We start from the raw sequence: 6,000 nt of genomic DNA, 5'->3' as shown, positions 1-6,000 counted from the left end.
GTTCTACCTTGTCTTGTAGGGTCACTAGGAGTCAAAATTGACTTGTTGGCCATAGGTTTAGGTATAGAAGACTCTGGGTATGTTCCATCTTGGAGCAAATTTCCTCCCCATCTGGGAACCTTGCTTCCAAGCACAGTGGTGCAACAGGCACAGTGTCGACACTCCCTTTCCAAAAGGAGAAATTGGAAGGAGTGAATGGATCACAGTTATGAAGAAGTCTGAAATCCAACAAGGCAAATTTCAAGATTCGAAAATAATTCTTTCTCTGAAACCACCTGGGCAGTGGCCCTAACCTCCAAACCCTGTGCAGCCTGTCCTGGCCCACTAGGAAGGGAGCCCAGCCCCTTGGACTCAGGCAGTGGCTCAGCCCTGTGGAATGGAAGAAGTGGTAGCCCTGCCCCACCACCCATGACAAAAGCCCCTGTGGCCTCTGAATTGCTTGATGATCCTTTTCTTTTCTTGAAAGACAATAGATGTTTAGAACCCAGTAGCTACATCAGCTTGTTTCCTCCCTGTGAAATTTCAGGCATTACACCTCTTTCCTTCATTTGATCCCATATCTATCCTCTTCAGTGTAAGCTAGTAGGGTCTCTGTTGAGATAGTTGGATGCATTCCTAAATCACATGTCTGATCTCTTTAGGAAACAGGTATCTAGCCAAATACATGGTGTTTTTTCAAAAAAAATGCCTTCTTAATTTTTACAACATGAATAGGCTGATAATTCTCCAAATCTTCAAGTTATGGCTCCTTTTTGCACAGTTCATTTCTTAATCTATCTCTTTCCTCCTGCATTTTACTATAAGTAGCAAGGAGGAGCTAGGCTACACCTTCAAGATTGTGCTTAGAAATCTCCTCAGCCAAAATCCAAGTGCGTCTCTTGCAAGCTCTACACAAAACACTTGAACATAACTCAGCTAAATTCTTTGCCACCTTATAACAGGGATAGCCTTTCCTCCAGTGTTCAATAACATATTCATTATTTCCATTTAAGGCCTTACCAGAAGCACATTTGAGGTCCACCTCTTTAGCAACATTCTGTTTATGATGATATAAGTTTTCTAAGCTCTTAGCAGAATTGCCTGTTAAGACCATCATTCTATTACCAATTGCCAATCTGACACAAAGGGTCCTTGTCTTTTTCCAAGTAAGAATACACGTGAAAGACAAACTTTATCTTCAGCAAGCTTTATTTTGCTTGAGTCAAGCAAAAGCAGACTACTTCTCATGTGCTTTGGGCATGTTATTAGGAAGGACCAATCCCTGGAGTGGGACATCATGTTTGGTAAAGTAGAGGGTCAATGAAAAAGAGGAAGGCCTTCAACCACGTGGTTGACACAGTGGCTTCAACAATGGACTCCAACATAGCAACGATTGTGAGAATGTCACTGGATCGAGCAGAATTTCGTTCTGTTGTGTATAGGGTTTCTATGAGTAGGAACGGAGTTGATACCACCTAATGACAACCTGTCCTCCAGATGAGCAGCTAAATTTAGCAGAAAAAAATTTATACATTCCTTCTGACTGGGCCCCCTTTAAATCTGTGACCATAAAACTTTAGTAGGCTCTAGCTCTCCCTGGCCATTCTACTACATTTGTCCGGTCAGTTTCCTTTCCCATACTTAGAAGACTCCTTCATACCTGATTATCTCTGAAACCACTATGCCACCAGGGTTTCCAAAGAGAGAAGGACAGTAGGATTCAGAGGAGACAAACATAAGCGGGGATGTAAAGGGGCTCTGGGTCCAAAGATCAAATGCGTAAATCCCAGTGCATCCAGTGGACAGAGAAATAGGATGAGGATAATGTGAATACATGGGACCCCATATAGCACAAAAGCCTGGAGCACCTTACCAGGGTAGGCTCCCTAGGAGCTAGGGTTGTGCTGGTGAGCAGACTTTGCTTTCTCTGTATATAGAAATGATGGCTGAAGCCATATGTTTGGGTAAAATTGTCAGAATGAAGACAGAAGAGTATGTGTGTGTGTTTGTATTTGTTTATTCACCTCTACAATTATTTATAAAATTAAAATAAAAAGTAGTTTCTTAATATATCACTAAAGACTGCATGCTCTAAGACATCTATTAAGACCCCTTGGTTATGAGATCCTTGCAGTGCCTAGGTTTCTGCAAGAAGTCACCTAGGCATCGTCTGATGGCATTAAAAAAAAAAGAAACCCATTGCCATCGAGTCGGTTCCAACTCATAGCGACCCAATATGACAGAGTAGAACTGCCCCATAGAGTTTCCAATGAGAGCCTGGTGGACTTGAACTGCCAACCGTTTGGTTAGCACCCGTAGCACTTAACCACTACGCCACCAGGGTTTCCTGGTTTGTGATGGCACAGAGTAGACAAACTACACACTTCCATATCCTGTGGGTGATTATTGGAAGAGTTCAAACTCACTTTTTTTTTTCAAGGCAAACTGGGAGGCATCAGAATGTCCTCCTCTGGGGACAGACAGGGGTAGATAACTTTATTAGAAGTATAGCATATTTGGGAAATAGAAGCTTAGAGAGGTTAAATAGCTGTCCAAATCCATGTAAATAAACTGAAGATACAATATATTTTCCCCCAAAGCTGTTTTCTCCAAGGTGCCTTCCAAAAGAGGTGACATAAACAGTGTTGGCAGCCAAGTAGTGAATTAAGATCCTAGAATAAGACAGGAAGGAGAAGGCTGGCTATTGAGTCTGATGAAAAGGCCTTTGACCAAGCAAATAATTATGTTTTTTTTTAGAGCAATTTAAGGTATTATGTATTTTTTTACTTTTAGATCAATGATATGGAAATTTTTGAGGATTTTATTTTCCTCCCCTGATTGAGTTTTAAAAACATCTGATTTTTTTCCCCAGAATTTTACCAGCAATTATTTATCATTTTAGAAAAAAATTGCAATGCCATCAGCAATCTTGCTTGTGATAATGCAACCATCAATAATACTACGCCGTCTGTCAGTCTGCATGTAGAGCGTGTGACTATGATGTTCTTCAGCCAAGCTGTATTCTAGCAGTTGCATATTAAAATACCTATAATTTTAGTATAAGCTGATTTCCTTTTATCTCCTGCACTTTAAAAGAAATTGTGGTGAAAATACACATAACAAAACATCTCAATAATATCTCCACATACAATTCAGTGACATTGATTGCATTCTTCAAGTTGTGTGTCTATTCTCCCTGTCCTTTTCCAAATCATTCCACCACCATTAACATAAACTCAATGTCCCCTAAAAAAAACTCCCTCTTTTCCCCCTCCCTCGTGCTAATGGTAAACGCTAAGCATCTTTGGCTTCTGCGTATTTGCTTATTTCATATAAGGGAGATCACACAATATTTGTCCTTTTGCAACTAACATTTCATTCAGCATGATATTTACAAGTTTCATCCATGTAGGGGGATGCGTCAGGACTTCATTTCCCTTTATGGCTGAGTAGTTTTCCATTGTGGGTATACACCACGCTTTGTTTGTCCATTCATGTGTTGATGGACATTTTGGTTGTTTCCATCTTTCAGCTATTGTCAAAAGTGCTGCAATGAACATTGGTATACAGGTTTCTGTGTGCGTTTCTGCCTTCACTTCTTCTGGGTACATACCTAGGACTGGGACTGCTGAGTCATATGGTAGTTGTGTGTTCCACACTTCGAGTAACTACCAAACTGTTTTCCACAGAGGCTGTACCATTTTATATTTCTACCAGCAATGGATGAAGATTTCAGTTTCTCCACAATCTTTCCAACAACTGTTGTTTCTTGACTTATTTTTATTTTTAACATCTCCATTCCAGTAGGAGTGAGGTAGTTTTTCATTATAGTTTTGATTTGCATCTTCCTCATGGGTAATGACACTGAGCATCTTTTCATGTGCTTGTTGGCCATTTGTACTTCACGTGGACAAAAATATCTGATAGATGTTTTTAATTATATGTGTGGATGGGTTATTGTCTATAACTAAACTTCATTTCAGGTTAGTAAGGGGTCGTACAAAAAATATTCCGGGTGTGGTAAATTAACTATTGATATAGGTGATGGAGATATATAGAGGACAAAGATCAGTCACGTGGCAGTATGAGGATGGCCTGGAGATGTTAAGAATAGAGTGAGAAGGCCAGTTATGAGGATATTGACCATTTTTGCCAGGAAATGATCAGAAGCAAACTGACAAAGCAGCAGTGCAAAGAGAAAGAGGGGAATAGATTGAAAAAATAGTAGATAGAATGGACATGGTTGGCAATTGAACAGGTGTGAGATATGAGGACATGGAGATGGGTAAGTGAATTTCAGGATGACTGTGAGAAGAAAGATGAACTCAGTATTGGAGGTATTAAGCTTGAAATTCCTATGGGACATCCATGTGGAAATGTCAAATAGATAAATGCAGATTTCAAATCATGCCGGTTGTCTGGGACAGTCCTGGTGTACAACTGGTGCATACAACTGTGGTCCTGGTGTAATTATTAATAGGACTGCTTTCACACTCCAAAATATCCCAATAAATTACACGGTTCTTCTAGTAGAACTCTAAAACTCCGGAACAAGGGCTGTGCTGGTGAGTAAATGTTGGAGTCTCTGTATATAGAAATGATGGCTGAAGCCATGTGTTTGGGTAAACTTGTCAGAATGAATAGACAAGAGTATGTGTGTGGGCACATGTGTGTGTGTGTGTCCTTTTTTATCCACCCTTAAAAAATGATTTCTAACTAATGGACCACAATTATCATAACCTCCACAAGACTGAGCCCAGGACAACTAGTTGGTGCCCAGTTACCACCACCACTGACTGCTCTGGCAGGGGTCACAATAGAGGGCTCCACACAGAGAGAGAGAAAAAGGTAGAACAAAATTCAAACTCACATATACAACAGCAACAACAAAAGACCAGACTTGCTGGTCTGACAGAGAGTGGAGACATCCCAAGAGTATAGCCCCTGAACGCTTTTTTTTTAATTGCGCTTTAAGTATAAGTTTACAAACCAAGTCAGTCTCTCATACAAAAACTTATGTTCTCCTTTCTGTATACTCCTAGTTGCTCTCCCTCTAATGAGACAGCACACTCTTTCCCTCCACTATCTATTTTCGTGTCCATTTGGCCAGCTTCATACACCCTCTGCCCTCTCATCTCCTCTTCAGACAGGAGCTGCCCACATAGTCCCATGTGTCTACTTTACCCAAGAAGCTCACTCTTCACCAGTATCATTTTCTATCCCGTAGTCCAGTCCAATCCCTGTCTGAAGAGTTGGCTTTGGGAATGCTTCCTGTCTTGGGCTAACAGAAGTTCTGGGGACCGTGACCTCTGGGGTCCTTCTAGTCTCAGTCAGACTATTAAGTCTGGTCTTCTTACAAGAATTTGGGGTCTGCATCCCACTGCTCTCCCGCTCCCTCAGGGGTTCTCTGTTGTGTTCCCTGTCAAGTCAGTCATCGCTTGTAGCCAGACACCATCTAGTTCCTCTCGTCTCAAGCTGATGGAGTCTCTGGTTTATGTGGCCCTTTCTGTCTCTTGGGCTCATAATTACCTTGTATCTTTGGTGTTCATTCTTCTTTACTCCAAGTGGGTTGAGACCAATTAATTGATGCATCTTAGATGCATCTTAGATGGCCTTTAAGACCCCAGACACCACTCTCCAAAGTGAGATGTAGAATGTTTTCTTAATAGATTTTATTATGCCAATTGACTTAGCTGCCCCCTGAAACCATGGTCTCCAAACCTCCATCCCTGCTGGGCTGTCCTTCAAATCGTTCAGTTTATTCTGGAAACAGTTTTGCTTTTGGTTTAGTCCACTTGTGCTGATCTCTCCTGTATTGTGTTTTGCCCTTCCCTTCACCTAAAATAGTTCTTAACTACTATCTAATTAGTGAAAACCCCTCTCCTTCCCTCCCTTTCCACTCTCATAACCATCAAAGAATATTTTCTTCTTTATTTTTCAAGTTCTTATAATCGCTGTCTCATATAATTTTGTCCTTTTGCAACTGAATAATTTCACTTAGCATAATGCCTTCCAGATTTC

The sequence above is a fragment of the Loxodonta africana genome, chromosome 5 (assembly GCF_030014295.1).
Source record: "Loxodonta africana isolate mLoxAfr1 chromosome 5, mLoxAfr1.hap2, whole genome shotgun sequence".
Taxonomy (NCBI): domain Eukaryota; kingdom Metazoa; phylum Chordata; class Mammalia; order Proboscidea; family Elephantidae; genus Loxodonta; species Loxodonta africana.
Note: the sequence above shows the minus strand (reverse complement) of the source record.